At 38.0% G+C, this 17,249-nt stretch overlaps 1 long non-coding RNA gene across 1 annotated transcript in view; it reads right to left on the reverse strand.

Annotated features, from left to right (window-relative positions):
- The window catches only part of LOC148007689 (uncharacterized), a 41,531-nt gene that overhangs the window by 9,759 nt on the left and 14,523 nt on the right, over positions 1-17,249 (reverse strand). Inside the window, exon 3 of the long non-coding RNA XR_015646691.1 lies at positions 10,663-10,810. This is a non-coding gene — a long non-coding RNA (uncharacterized LOC148007689). The remainder of the gene's footprint in view (positions 1-10,662; positions 10,811-17,249) is intronic.

Raw genomic sequence — 17,249 nt, forward strand, 5'->3', positions numbered from 1 at the left:
TTTCACAGCTTCAAGGCTTCAACGAATAAAGTCCTGTTAGTTGTATAATTTGGAGTGTAAATTAAATGGAAAATATTTGCAAGAGTGAACTATTACAAAATGAAGAATAAATATTGTACACAAAATAATGGTCAATTAAAATAATTAATTAAATTAAGTTATTAAATTTTTTTTAGTAATGTACTCATCGCAAAATATTTCTCTCCATCCATTAATTCTGTGAGGAAGCCTCAAAGGATTATCATTGAACTTTAACCATGTGATGACTTGTGTGTAACGTTATGTGGCAGCGAACAGGTGCTACATCATTCCTTCTATGTCTCTGAAGAAGAGCATACATTAGATGTCCCTAGTAGTAATCAAAGTACAGGTTTGGCTTTAAGATGACACTTTAAATCCTTTTGGGAAAAAAAAACAGTTATATCCTATCCTTGAATCCCTGTGTGTTCTCACAGGCCCAAAGTGGGATCCATCTCAAGGGGAGGCCCCAAGACCTGACACCATTACTGAGTCTATGGGGCATTCACAGAAAAGGGACTTATCATGACTGCTCTCCGAAAGACCCAAGAGTCAGCTAAGAATAAAAAGCTGATATGTGCTCCCAACCAGTGAAACCTGACCGCTCTGATTGAATTAAGGCAAAGCTGGAGGGTGTTGATGAGGAAGACATCCCTGTAGGAAGATCCCAGCAGTCTTAGTAAACCTGGACTTCCAAGATCTCTCAGACATTGGATCACCAAGGAGGCAGCATACACCAGCTGAGATGAGGCCTCCATCACATATAGAGCAGAGGACTCCTGGGTCTGGGTTCAGTCAGAGAAGATGCACCTAACCCTCAAGAGACGTGAAGTTTAGAGTTCTGGTGGGGTAGGTGGGGTTGGGGCATCCTCATGGTGACTGGAGGGAGGGTGGGGTGGAAGTACAGGATGTGGAACAGTCTGGGAGTGACGTGGACCAGGAGGGGACTATACTGTGGGGTGAGAAAAATAAGAACATTCTTGTAGAGTTCTCCACCAATCCTCTTGTTTTGTTGTATGCTACATGACAATATGTGCACATAAGTAACTTCTCCTTCAGGCATACTTTGTCTTCAGGTTTTAAGGGGAAGAATGGATTTTTTTTGTCTAAAACCTATGAGTACCAAAAGGACTTTTTTCATGAGAATACAGTTTTAAGCGCAATTTCATTTGTAGTACATGGATTTACCTACTATCATATTTTTAAATTTATTTTATCCCCAGAACCTGTGAGAGAGAGACCCAACCGCCTGGTCAGGTGGGCACTCCTGAGGCTGCAGAGCGGAAGAGACGACCAACACTGCTCACCACTGCCCACATCCCTGGCCCAAGAGGAAACTGTATAAGGCCTCTGGGCTCCTGTGGGGGAGGGCCCAGGAGCGGCAGGACCCCTGCCAGAGACACCGCCGGACCCTGAAGGAAACAGACCGGATAAACAGTTCTCTGCACCCAAATCCCGTAGGAGGGAGAGCTAAACCTTCAGAGAGGCAGACAAGCCTGGGAAACCAGAAGAGACTGCTCCCTGTACATACATCTCGGACACCAGAGGAAAATACCAAAGGCCATCTGGAACCCTGGTGCACTGAAGCTCCCAGAAGAGGCGGCACAGGTATTCCTGGTTGCTGTCACCGCAGAGACCCCTGGGCAGCACCCCACGAGCGAACTTGAGCCTCGGGACCACAGGTAAGACCAACTTTTCTGCTGCAAGAAAGCTGCCTGGTGAACTCAAGACACAGGCCCACAGGAACAGCTGAAGACCTGTAGAGAGGAAAAACTACACGCCCGAAAGCAGAACACTCTGTTCCCATAACTGGCTGAAAGAAAACAGGAAAAGAGGTCTACAGCACTCCTGACACACAGGCTTATAGGACAGTCTAGCCACTGTCAGAAATAGCAGAACAAAGTAACACTAGAGATAATCTGATGGCGAGAGGCAAGCGCAGGAACCCAAGCAACAGAAACCAAGACTACTTGGCATCATCGGAGCCCAATTCTCCCACCAAAACAAACATGGAATATCCAAACACACCAGAAAAGCAAGATCTAGTTTCAAAATCATATTTGATCATGATGCTGGAGGACTTCAAGAAAGATGTGAAGAACTCCCTTAGGGAAACACAGGAAAATATTAATAAACAAGTAGAAGCCTACAGAGAGGAATCGCAAAAATCCCTGAAAGAATTCCAGGAAAACACAATCAAACAGTTGAAGGAATTAAAAATGGAAATAGAAGCAATCAAGAAAGAACACATGGAAACAACCCTGGATATAGAAAACCAAAAAAAGAGACAAGGAGCTGTAGATACAAGCTTCACCAACAGAATACAAGAGATGGAAGAGAAAATATCAGGAGCAGAAGATTCCATAGAAATCATTGACTCAACTGTCAAAGATAATGTAAAGCTGAAAAAGCTACTGGTCCAAAACATACAGGAAATCCAGGACTCAATGAGAAGATCAAACCTAAGGATAATAGGTATAGAAGAGAGTGAAGACTCCCAGCTTAAAGGACCAGTAAATATCTTCAACAAAATCATAGAAGAAAACTTCCCTAATCTAAAAAAAGAGATACCCATAGGCATACAAGAAGCCTACAGAACTCCAAATAGATTGGACCAGAAAAGAAACACCTCCCGTCACATAATAGTCAAAACACCAAACGCACAAAAACGCAGTAAGGGAAAAAGGTCAAGTAACATATAAAGGCAGACATATCAGAATCACACCAGACTTCTCGCCAGAAACTATGAAGGCCAGAAGATCCTGGACTGATGTCATACAGACCCTAAGAGAACACAAATGCCAGCCCAGGTTACTGTATCCTGCAAAACTCTCAATTAACATAGATGGAGAAACCAAGATATTCCATGACAAAACCAAATTTACACAATATCTTTCTACAAATCCAGCACTACAAATTATAATAAATGGTAAAGCCCAACATAAGGAGGCAAGCTATAACCTAGAAGAAGCAAGAAACTAATCGTCTTGGCAACAAAACAAAGAGAATGAAAGCACACAAACATATCCTCACATCCAAATATGAATATAACGGGAAGCAATAATCACTACTCCTTAATATCTCTCAACATCAATGGCCTCAACTCCCCAATAAAAAGACATAGATTAACAAACTGGATACGCAAGGAGGACCCTGCATTCTGCTGCCTACAGGAAACACACCTCAGAGACAAAGACAGACATTACCTCAGAGTGAAAGGCTGGAAAATAATTTTCCAAGCAAATGGTCAGAGGAAGCAAGCTGGAGTAGCCATTCTAATATCAAATAAAATCAATTTTCAATTAAAAGTCATCAAAAAAGATAAGAAAGAACACTTCATATTCATCAAAGGAAAAATCCAACAAGATGAACTCTTAATCCTAAATATCTATGCCCCAAATACAAGGGCACCTACATACATAAAAGAAACCTTACTAAAGCTCAAAACACACATTGCACCTCACACAATAATAGTGGGAGATTTCAACACCCCATTCTCATCAATGGACAGATCATGGAAACAGAAATTGAACAGAGATGTAGACAGACTAAGAGAAGTCATGAGCCAAATGGACTTAACGGATATTTATAGAACATTCTATCCTAAAGCAAAAGGATATACCTTCTTCTCAGCTCCTCATGGTACTTTCTCCAAAATTGACCATATAATTGGTCAAAAAACAGGCCTCAACAGGTACAGAAAGATAGAAATAATCCCATGCGTGCTATCGGACCACCACGGCCTAAAACTGGTCTTCAATAACAATCAAGGAAGAATGCCCACATATACTTGGAAATTGAACAATGCTCTACTCAATGATAACCTGGTCAATGAAGAAATAAAGAAAGAAATAAAAACTTTTTAGAATTTAATGAAAATGAAGGTACAACATACCCAAACTTATGGGACACAATGAAAGCTGTGCTAAGAGGAAAACTCATAGCGCTGAGTGCCTGCAGAAAGAAACAGGAAAGAGCATATGTCAGCAGCTTGACAGCACACCTAAAAGCTCTAGAACAAAAAGAAGCAAATACACCCAGGAGGAGTAGAAGGCAGGAAATAATCAAACTCAGAGCGGAAATCAACCAAGTAGAAACAAAAAGGACCATAGAAAGAATCAACAGAACCAAAAGTTGGTTCTTTGAGAAAATCAACAAGATAGATAAACCATTAGCCATACTAACGAGAGGACACAGAGAGTGCGTCCAAATTAACAAAATCAGAAATGAAAAGGGAGACATAACAACAGATTCAGAGGAAATTCAAAAAATCATCAGATCTTACTATAAAAACCTATATTCAACAAAACTTGAAAATCTTCAGGAAATGGATAATTTCCTAGACAGATACCAGGTACCGAAGTTAAATCAGGAACAGATAAACCAGTTAAACAACCCCATAACTCCTAAGGAAATAGAAGCAGTCATTAAAGGTCTCCCAACCAAAAAGAGCCCAGGTCCAGACGGGTTTAGTACAGAATTCTACCAAACCTTCATAGAAGACCTCATACCAATATTATCCAAACTATTCCACAAAATTGAAACAGATGGATCACTACCGAACACCTTCTACGAAGCCACAAATACTCTTATACCTAAACCACACAAAGACACAACAAAGAAAGAGAACTTCAGACCAATTTCCCTTATGAATATCGATGCAAAAATACTCAATAAAATTCTGGCAAACCGAATCCAAGACCACATCAAAACAATCATCCACCATGACCAAGTAGGCTTCATCCCAGGCATGCAGGGATGGTTTAATATACGGAAAACCATCAACGTGATCCATTATATAAACAAACTGAAAGAACAAAACCACATGATCATTTCATTAGACGCTGAGAAAGCATTTGACAAAATTCAACACCCCTTCATGATAAAAGTCCTGGAGAGAATAGGAATTCAAGGCCCAAACCTGAACATAGTAAAAGCCATATACAGCAAACCAGTTGCTAACATTAAACTAAATGGAGAGAAACTCAAAGCAATCCCACTAAAATCAGGGACTAGACATGGCTGCCCACTCTCTCCCTACTTATTCAATATAGTTCTTGAAGTTCTAGCCAGAGCAATCAGACAACAAAAGGAGGTCAAGGAGATACAGATCGGAAAAGAAGAAGTCAAAAGATCACTGTTTGCAGATGATATGATAGTGTATTTAAGTGATCCCAAAAGTTCCACCAGAGAACTACTAAAGCTGATAAACAACTTCAGCAAAGTGGCTGGGTATAAAATTAACTCAAATAAATCAGTAGCCTTCCTCTACACAAAAGAAAAACAAGCCGAGAAAGAAATTAGGGAAACGACACCCTTCATAATAGACCCAAATAATATAAAGTACCTCGGTGTGACTTTAACCAAGCAAGTAAAAGATCTGCACAATAAGAACTACAAGACACTGAAGAAGGAAATTGAAGAAGACCTCAGAAGATGGAAAGATCTCCCATGCTCATGGATTGGCAGGATTAATATAGTAAAAATGGCCATTTTACCAAAAGCAATCTACAGATTCAATGCAATCCCCATCAAAATACCAACCCAATTCTTCAAAGAGTTAGACAGAACAATTTGCAAATTCATCTGGAATAACAAAAAACCCAGGATAGCTAAAGCTATCCTCAACAATAAAAGGACTTCAGGGGGAATCACTATCCCTGAACTCAAGCAGTATTACAGAGCAATAGTGATAAAAACTGCATGGTATTGGTACAGAGACAGACAGATAGACCAATGGAATAGAATTGAAGACCCAGAAATGAACCCACACACCTATGGTCACTTGATTTTTGACAAAGGAGCCAAAACCATCAAATGGAAAAAAGATAGCATTTTCAGCAAATGGTGCTGGTTCAACTGGAGGTCAACATGTAGAAGAATGCAGATCGATCCATGCTTATCACCCTGTACAAAGCTTAAGTCCAAGTGGATCAAGGACCTCCACATCAAACCAGACACACTCAAACTAATAGAAGAAAAACTAGGGAAGCATCTGGAACACATGGGCACAGGAAAAAACTTCCTAAACAAAACACCAATGGCTTACGCTCTAAGATCAAGAATCGACAAATGGGATCTCATAAAACTACAAAGCTTCTGTAAGGCAAAGGACACTGTGGTTAGGACAAAACGGCAACCAACAGATTGGGAAAAGATCTTTACCAATCCTACAACAGATAGAGGCCTTATATCCAAAATATACAAAGAACTCAAGAAGTTAGACTGCAGGGAAACAAATAACCCTATTAAAAAATGGGGTTCAGAGCTAAACAAAGAATTAACAGCTGAGGAATGCCGAATGGCTGAGAAACACCTAAAGAAATGTTCAACATCTTTAGTCATAAGGGAAATGCAAATCAAAACAACCCTGAGATTTCACCTCACACCAGTGAGAATGGCTAAGATCAAAAACTCAGGGGACAACAGATGCCGGCGAGGATGTGGAGGAAGAGGAACACTCCTCCATTGTTGGTGGGATTGCAAACTGGTACAACCATTCTGGAAATCAGTCTGGAGGTTCCTCAGAAAATTGGACATTGAACTGCCTGAGGATCCAGCTATACCTCTCTTGGGCATATACCCAAATGATGCCCCAACATATAAAAAAGACACGTGCTCCACTATGTTCATTGCAGCCTTATTTATAATAGCCAGAAGCTGGAAAGAACCCAGATGCCCTTCTACAGAGGAATGGATACAGAAAATGTGGTACATCTACACAATGGAATATTACTCAGGTATCAAAAACAACGACTTTATGAAATTCGTAGGCAAATGGTTGGAACTGGAAAATATCATCCTGAGTGAGCTAACCCAATCACAGAAAGACATACATGGTATGCACTCACTGATAAGTGGCTATTAGCCCAAATGCTTGAATTACCCTAGATCCCTAGAACAAACGAAACTCAAGACGGATGATCACAATGTGAATGCTTCACTCCTTCTTTAAATGAGGAAAAAGAATACCCTTGGCAGGGAAGGGAGAGGAAAAGATTAAAACAGAGACTGAAGGAACACCCATTCAGAGCCTGCCCCACATGTGGCCCATAAGTATACAGCCACCCAATTAGACAAGATGGATGAAGCAAAGAAGTGCAGGCCGACAGGAGCCGGATGTAGATCGCTCCTGAGAGACACAGCCAGAATACAGCAAATACAGAGGCGAATGCCAGCAGCAAACCACTGAACTGAGAATAGGACCCCCGTTGAAGGAATCAGAGAAAGAACTGGAAGAGCTTGAAGGGGCTCGAGACTCCATATGTACAACAATGCCAAGCAACCAGAGCTTCCAGGGACTAAGCCCCTACCCAAAGACTATACATGGACTGACCCTGGACTCTGACCTCATAGGTAGCAATGCATATCCTAGTAAGAGCACCAGTGGAAGGGGAAGCCCTGGGTCCTGCTAAGACTGAACCCCCAGTGAACTAGACTATGGGGGGAGGGCGGCAATGGGGGGAGGGTTGGGAGGGGAACACCCATAAGGAAGGGGAGGGGGGAGGGGGATGTTTGCCCGGATACCGGGAAAGGGAATAACACTTGAAATGTATATAAGAAATACTCAAGTTAATAAAAAAAAAGTAGGTTTGAAAAATATAAAAAAAAAATTATTTTATCTATTAAATATCTCCCATGAAGCTTAGAGCTTAATAGTTTCTCATCTCTACGCATGAACTACATGTTTCTTAAATTTATTAACAAATTTGTATTCATAATCTTGCTGGCTTCTTTTATAATGATGAAACCAGAAAATAATTTGTGTGTGTGTGTGTGTGTATGTGTGTGTGTGTGTGTGTGTGTGTGTGTATGTGTGTGTGTGTGTGGTGAAATTGCTTAATAACCCCATCTAAATTACGTTTCAATTGCTTAGGGTACTTTATTTGCTATGATTTGTCTCTGAATACAAATCTTTCCATTGTCTTCTGTACCCATATTTCCATGTGTTCTACCACCTTATCTTTTTATGTTCAAATACAAATTCCTTCCTCTATTTACCCATAATTGACCATTCAAATGCTGGTTTCCTTTGAAGAAAAGTTCAACATCCTTAGCAATCCCAAATATGCACATTAAAACCATGTTTATATTTTATTTTTCACTATTAAGTATCTCCATGATCACACATGCTAATTTAGATGATGAGTACTAAGAAATCTCATCCTGCCGGTCAAAAAACATACCTGTACTGCTAATTTGGAAATCAGTTTGGTTTTCTGGGAATGTTTTACCTCAAGTTTCATGTGTAACATTGTTGGGCATAAATCTATGGGTATCCATATCATATTATAGAGATACTTACTAGTTCCTATTCATTGCTGTTATATTCACATTAGTTGTAATTAGGAAATAGCATACACTTCCATAGTAGAGAAATTGATAAGGAAAATATGGTGTAGTATAAAATAAAATATTAAGCTGTTAAAAAAACAAAATAATGGAATGAAACAACAGCAAAAACAACAAAACAACAATAAAACCTAATTGTGAGTTATCCAGAACCACGAAGACAAATGCAATATGTATCAGTTTATATTTTGATATTGTAAGCCTTGACGATGGAATACAAGATTTAGGATGGAGGGAAGCGGTTTATGAGGATAGATAAATAATATAAACAATTATGGGGATATTTGGGGATGATATTGGAATGCAGCAATTAAATGGACATAGTTGAATGAAGATGATAGAGTGGAATACTAAGGAGGACAACTATAAGTAGGAGTCAGATAAGTTCTTAATATATAACATATTTAAATAAGAATTAAAGGATGTTAAAAAAATAATGGGAGAGAATAACCAAACTAGACATCTCTTCCCACCAAATGAAATCTCCAACTCAAATATTGGCTATATCTACTATGTTTCTTGGCCAATGTGTCCTCATTGTAATATTTCAATCATCTCAAACTATTGCTTAAACTATTGATTGATACATACAACTGATGATGGGTCTATTGTTGAAGACAGCAATTCGATTTCTTTTGAACGTAGAGAAGACAAGCAGGTGCCTAACTAAAACCTTTACCTTTTGAATTGTGTTGCTCATACTGAAATGAATTCTGCATGGTTACTGAGCAGAAACTTAAATGCCAACCAACCTCTATACTATTTGATCTACCGCAGTCAGCTGCCTATAAGATAAGCTGCTGCAATAGTGGTGCTTTCAAGGGAGTAAGAAACCACTATCTGACTGGATTTGAGACATACACAGTGAGACAGAACACATTTCTACCATTGTTCTCATGACTAAATACTGGAGTTTAAGGCTTACGGTAGGTATTATTACCTGCTATAGAAATGTCGCTACAAAATGATTCCTAATAACATTCTGTTATATGCATAGATCAGTATATTGCTCTACTGTCATCACAAAAGCTAGCATATACAATAGATTGGGCTAAGTAAAGAGAACCATGTCTGCACAATATACAGAGTGAAAGACTTTGGATCACACTCTCATAAATGATACACTGCTGTCCTATCTCTTCCTTCATGGCTCAGGAAAGATTTGTAAAAGACACAGTAGAAATATTATAAGGCACTGTGGTGCTGGAGGAATGCAAGCAAGTCAGTAATGATGTCCAGATAGAGCAGGACTGATACACATATCGACTCATATAAACCAGGAAACCATGTGCAGGTTCTGCACAGGTTTTGCAGGTCAAAATTATTGGAGGTCCAACCACAAGTAGTGGAAAATGAATATGATCTACCTCACTAAGAAGCTCTCTCCATTTAACACATTTTCCAATATAAAAAACTACTTTTTCCAGTACGGTTTCATAGGAATAGAATCCACACTCAAGCAAAGGCTTCATTCTAACTTATATAAATCAATGGTAAGTTTGAATTTTTTGATTCATAATTTACTATATTTTAACCATGCTGGTAATTTTCTGATGCATTATGACTGACAATTTAATAATTTCCTGGGCTTTTCTCTGTGAGCATGTATAAATATGTGTCTATGTGCTTCTGGTGTTTTTTCTTATATTTCATGATTCCTTTGATTGTTCTGTTTGCGTATGGTTATGTTTTTTTCATGTTTTCTAAGGGGTGGGATGAGAACATGAGGAATTAGATCAATGTAGAGGTAGAAATTATCAGGGAGAACAAAGTAAGGAGGGATTAGAATATATGGTCTGAAAAAAATCAATTTTCAAAAATTAGTAAATCAAAAACTAATACAGATTCCATATTGATACATCTTTAGGTACTAACATTTAATTAAGTTAGTCTTCAGAGGATACATTTCTATTGGTCAGAGCAAAATTGTGCAAGTCATTCTGCTCTGATACACTCCAGGATGGAACTTTGTTTTTACTAGAGTTCATTTTATATAACCTGCCAGCTCACTGATGAGTCAAATTATTTTTTCACTGAAACACTGGGATTTCAACTCAGGAACTATAACACACTGGGTATACATCCTATTTAGAGCAACATTCCTATGTGTCAATGGTTTGAAAAGCATAAAAGTCATTTGATTGATTTGATTTGTATTGTCCTTTTGTTCAAACATGTAATATTTAGTTACTGGAAAATATTTTACTCTACTTACATCTCAGATAAATTAGTTATTTGTTCATTTATATCATCATTTAAACTCACTTCTTTTGGTGACTTTTTGATACATACTCACAAACTGCAGACTAGGGTTCCTTCTAATTAGTGTAATCCAAAGTGTCCTCAGAGAAGTACTCCACGTTTATCTCTCCCAATGTGAAATTACAGGTCACAACATGGTAACTTTCATCTACTTTTTCTTCTTTGAAAAATTTAGTCCCTAAAAGAAATGAAATAATGAAATTCACAGGTAAATAAATGGAACTAGGAAATATTATACTGAATGACGAAGCCCAGACCACCAAGACAAGTATGTTATTTGCTTATATGTGGACATTAGCTGTTAAGTCAATGATAAAAGTGTACAATCTACAGAACCAGAGATACTAGGTTTAGAGTAAGAGACTAGGGGCAATAGATAGGTCTCCTTAGGAAAGTGAACTAGAATAGATGGATACGCATAGCACAGGGTTGTAAAGTGAAGGAACCAGTAGTGATAATTATTGAATAAGTGAATAGTGGAGGGAATATGGAGATAAGTAAAATTAAGAGCCCTTTCATGGTTACTGTGGTAACATATACCCTTTATGAATATATACATACGAATTCAATTTAAAGAATTCTTTCAACAATACGTTTCTGGAGTCAGAGGTCTTGGTTGCTTACCTTAGGTTAAGGAGCAACTCAGTGGCTTTGTGCATATCCTAACACGTGAGATGATCTGTCTGTGAACATGGATATAACCCTATTCCCAAAGGCATGAGAACTGAAATGTCACATGCATATAACTGCTATGGTATGTGGGACAGGAAAAAGGATAAAGGATAAAGAACAAATGTGGAGTGGCTTTTGACATAGTAATATTAAGTAATTGACTGAATAATGTTGTTAGAATCCATTTCAACATAGATCAGTCTCTATGTATCTATGTATCTATGTATCTATGATCTAATCTATGTATCTATGTATCTATGTATCTATGTATCTATGTATCTATGTATCTATGTATCTAACTATCTATCTATCTATCTATCTATCTATCTATCTATCTATCTATCTATCTACTTACCTACCTATTTATCTCTCTTAGAAACATTGTCCTTATGGATATAATAAAAATATGGCATCAGCAAACCTGCAGCATGTATTTCCTTACTTTGTTTATTTATTTTGTGAGTATGTGTGAGAGTCTGTGTGTGTCTGTGTGTGTGAATTTCTTAGTGTGAATTGATCATACTCACCTTTTCCTTCCATTGCTTCGAGATGAAATCCTTCTCTGCCAATGTAATTTTGTGTCTTTTTCAGAATCAAATACAACTACAGTTTATATAAATGTGAACCAAGCAAGTTGTAGCATTAACAGGTCTAGATAAACTGCCTACTGATGCAACAGTGGTATAAATGACATGAGAATAACCAGTCTACATTCTGGTTGAAATTAAGACTTTCTCCCAAAATTGAAATGTATAAATTATCCTATTATATGAATCAAAAACATGTAGCCAAACAGATTATAGGCCCTAAGGGAAAGGCAAAGGTTATTATTCTGTCAAATGAACATATTATTAATCTAACTATGACTTATACTTAGAACCACAGCTTAGTGTATTTTTCAACCCTCTTGAGAGAAGGTCCTTCTGCTAGCACATCATGCCTAACATAGAGATCAATAGCTGTTCAAGTGGCATGGAATAAGAGAATGCTCAATTCCAGTCACTAAATAAAATGCCTATACCATGTCTCCCTATAAAGGTTCAGAATTAATTCTGGAAGACAGGCTGGCAGAGTTATAAGTATTGTACACAGTAAAGGACTAAAGTCACCTTTCATCAATATTGTGGCTACTGCTGAATACAATACACTGACTCCAGTGAAAGACATACAGAAAATTGATCCTTCCCGTGTGTGTGTGTGTGTGTGTGTGTGTGTGTGTGTGTGTGTATCATGTGTGTATAATTACCACACATAAAGGTCAGGGGAAAATCTGGGGAAACAGTTCACTAGATGTGCTTGTGTATGTATTCTAGAGAGCAAACTTAAACTGCCAGGCTTCAACAACAGTCACCTGTGTCTCCTGAGACATAGATTTTTATTTGTTATTCTTTTACAGATTCATACTTGAACATAATGAATGTTAGTCACATGCATCCTGTTATACTCTCCAAACCACATACTTTCTGCCATGGACATACTTTTTCCAACAAGTTTCCCTGTTAATTTCAACAAATATATGTATTCATATGAAGTTCTGAATGGTCAACATGGTTTCATTTTACATTTGCTTTGATCTTAAATATTAATATTTTAAAAATAATAAGTAAATTATATCATTTATTTGACACTGATGAAAATATGCAGCAAAATATAGAAATGAGTAATGTTGTGGAGAGAAAGATTTTTATAAATATTCCATTTAAGAATAAATATTGAAAAAGGAATTCAGCGTGTGCAGACCAATTCTGATTCTCTCTTTATTTCCTCCAATCTCTCAAGCTCAAACACCATTCAGACACTGAAATGAAAGTAGGTAAATCTCTTCTTGTCAATTTTCATTGTACATACAATAAAGTGAGGGCAAGTTTCTGATAATTGTGAATTGTGCAAACAGTCATGTAAGTCTTCCTGCTTGCTGCATGTGTACTAAAGACTGAACCCTGTGCTTATCTCTGTTCATTTAAAAGAGGCACGTTGTTTAGAAGCTTCACCACCAAATTGTCATAGGTATGTTCAATATTCTTCCTTGTCTTCTGCCTACCCTTCTCTCTATATAATAATAAAACATTGACCAGAGAAGAGTAAAGGGAAGAAAAAGTAAAAGTAATGATAAGGGATCATGGCGAAATATTTTTTAATTTATTTTCAAAGTGACCCTTGGAAATTGTGATGGATTGCATATGATTGGCCCTGGGAGCGGCACTGTTAGGACATGTGGCCTTGTTGAAAGTAGTTTGTCACCGTGGGAGTTTGTCACTCCTCCTATTTACCTGATGATTCTCAGTCTATTCCTGGCCTCCTTGGGTTGAAGATGTACAACTCTAAGGTCCTCCTGCACCATGCCTGCCTGGATGCTGCCATGTTCGGCCTTGACTGATTATCTAAGCCTGGAAGCCAGTCCAAAATAAATGTTGTCCTTCATAACACTTGCACTGGTCACGGTGTCTCTTCACAGTAATAAAACCCTAATTAAGATAGAAGTATCCATACATTCAGAGATAAAACTGAGATGGGCAGAATATAGCCAATTCGCTTTAGCAAACGTATCAGTAGTGATGATTGCATCCCACTGTAAAGTGAGGAACATGGATCTTCTTAGATAAGAGAGAATTTTTGTATTTATATTCTGTCACTAACAGGGAATTTAAAGTACTAAAGACAATCTTTCATTTTTTTCCTCATCTAAAAGACAGCTACATTTGAAAAAAAAAGCAGATGTTTTCTCTTTCCAAATTCATTTTCACACAAATGTTTTCATTTTCTGATTTTTTCATATAAATCTAATATATTGACATCATTTCATGTTTCCCTCTTGACTCTCCTACTCCTCCAATGTAATCTACTCCCCTCTAATCACTTCTATAATTATTGTTACACAGACACACAAACCCACACCCACAAACACAACACATACACACACATACACACACACACACACACACACAGAGAGAGAGAGAGAGACAGAGAGAGAGAGAGAGAGAGAGAGAGAGAGAGAGAAGAAATGATGAAAAATCTTGAACTCGAATCATACTAGAAAGATGGCATAGAAGTACAGGTGCTTGCATCCAACATCTTGTTTCTGTGTTCTCAGTTTAATACCCAGAAGTCACATGGCAGAAGGAGATGATTAACTCTTTCAACAAATTTCTAAACTACAAGCATTCTTTATTTCGACCATGCCATCCATTAGTACAGAGATATGAAAAATGAATAAATGAATGTGAGAAAACTTTAAAACATAGCTCACATCTCAAATGAGAAAACAGTAATCATTGGTCTTCAAAAAAGAAATGACTTCATCTTGCTACTTATTATGGTAGTAATTAAATCCTTTAGACAAGTAAGTGATGTATAAAATTTGCTTAGTAAAACCATGTAAAATTCAATAATACACCCAGGATACACTGGTGATAGTAATATAACTGAATGCTTTTTCAAAAATTTTTCCCCATTAATCAATTTATTTATTCACTTTACACCCAGATTACAGCCACCACTCATAGTGCCCCCTCACATAGCCCATCCTCTTATTCCCCCTTTTCCCTCATCTTTACCCTCTGAGAAGGGCAGTCCCCCCTGGATACCAACACAGCATAGTATATCAAGCCTTTGCAAGACTAGGCACATTTTCTACCACTGAGGCCAAATAAGGCAGCATCATTAGAGAAACAGGATTAACCATCAGGCAACAGAGTCAGGAACAGCTCCTGCTTCAGTTGTTGGGTGGCTTGCAATACACAATTTTTAAAAATAATACAAAAGTCCTCTGTGAGTATGTCATGTGAGTTTGTTCTAATGACTGGTTGGAGTTACATCCTTAAAACATCCATTATACAAAAGTGTAAGCCTGCATATCACAGAAGACTGTAAAAGTATGGACATGATGACACAAAACTTAAAACATTTTTTGTTTTGGTTTTCCAAGACAATTTGTTTTATGGCTGTGAAGATACAACTTCAAATCTCATAAGTGAAAACATTTAATTAGGGCTGGAATACAGTTTCACACGTTTAGTTCATTATTGTCATGATGGGAAACTGGGCAGCATGCAGGCAGAGCTGTTGTTAGAAATTGAGAAGACAATTGTATATCTTGATCTGCAGGCAGCAGAAGCAGACAGTGTGGAGCTTGACCATAGGAGGCTTCAAAACCTGTTCTCACAGTGACACACTTCTTTGAACAAAGCCACACCTTCTCACAACGCCATTCTCTGTGGGCCAATCATACATTCAAAGCACTATACAAGATTGTTCCATGTAGGCTTGGCTGTCCTGCATCTGCTTTCTGTAGACCAAACTGGCCTTGAACTCAGAGAGATCCTCCTGCTTTGTCTCCTGAGAGCTGACATTAAAGGTATGTCAGACATCTTGTATTATATTAAGCCATAGAAAAGATTATCACTTTAAAATGCTAATGATGAAAATGAATACCATTTATGAACTCTCAGTTCCAGGGCTGCACAAAAGAATATAATGTTGAGGCAGAGTAGAGTGGATTGGAATGACTCCGATAGACTCATGTATTTGAATGCTTCTTCCATAGGGAATTGCATTATTAGTAGGTCTGACCTTGTTGGAGTGAGTTTGACCTTGTTGAAGTTCATGTGTTACTATGGGGCAGACTCTAAGGACTCAGCCACTTCACTTCTTCCTGCTTGTATACCACAGTGTTGAACTCACAGCTTCTTCTCACCTCCATATCTGCCTGCATGCAATCATAGGTTTGCCATGATAATAATGGAGTAAATATATAAACAATAAATAATCCAACATTAAATGTTTTCTTTTATAAACATTGCCATAGTTATGGTGTCTCTTTACCATCATGAACATCAGGAATATTGGACTGAATTCAGCTGGAGTTTAGGAAGCCCAACTAACAGAGAAGAACTTGTTACTAGGATTTTGGGGTATACTGTGAGAGTGCTGACCATGCTTTGAGGAGGATTGTGAAAGGACTTTAGAGATTCGATGTTCAAAATTTTGAGTGTGAAAACTCAATGAGAAGTTTTGAGGAGATTGAAAGAATAGAATGTTACTGGCAGTGAGGAAAATGGAGGTTTAGCTTTTGAACTTTCACAGTGAAATTTAAAGTGTATAACAGAACTGTTTGCCATTTTAAACTGAGACTGTCATTCTGGTCAGTTGAAGATAAAGAGTCAGCCATGATTAAGAGAGACTGGTAACAATGAAGTGAAACACTTGTGTTACTGGAGAACTTGATCCTGGTTAGCTGCAGCTGACAAATTATAGGTGGTTGATGAAAAAGAGAAGAGCATCATTTCCTGAAAGCACAGAGAAACTTTGCTCAAGAGGTCCCCGAAGTTGACCATGTCTTGAGAGCTGGACTTGGTAATCTGTAGAGACACCCTGGGAGTACTGGTCCTGAAGTCATGAAGCAAGATAGGAGACACGGAGAGCAACTGTAATCTCCTAGTGGCACTGTGAGAAACGAGGAGATTTGTAAAGGTGAATACTCAGTCACATTTGAAGCCTAGGACCAAAGGGGTTATGCAAAGAAGGTTGACACGAAGAAGAAAGCCTTGAGAGCCATGGGTGAAAGTGTAGCTCAGTGCCTGCAAAGGATGCCTGCAGTTTTGTAGCTACCTGTACCATGAGAAAACCACTAAGAACAGCAGCAACAGTGGAATGGATCCAGCTCAAGCCTAGAATATGAAGAATGTTCTACAGAAAACAGAGTTGTAGATGTGACACAGGTCTATTGTAGGACATCAGAAGATCTTCAGTAGATTCCAGACACACAGTGGTTGCAATCAGATTTTGCTTTGATTTGATTGTAACTATGCCCAGATGTTTATTTTTTGAAGTAAAAATGTATCTTACTGGAGCCAAACAACAGAGAATTTAAATTTTAATGGACTTTGGATTTTAAAAGGGATTTTTATAAGAGACTGAAATTTTAATGTGTTCGAATTTATAAAGCA

Source organism: Rattus norvegicus, chromosome 1 (assembly GCF_021556685.1).
Source record: "Rattus norvegicus strain SHRSP/BbbUtx chromosome 1, alternate assembly SHRSP_T2T, whole genome shotgun sequence".
NCBI classification, from domain to species: Eukaryota; Metazoa; Chordata; class Mammalia; order Rodentia; family Muridae; genus Rattus; species Rattus norvegicus.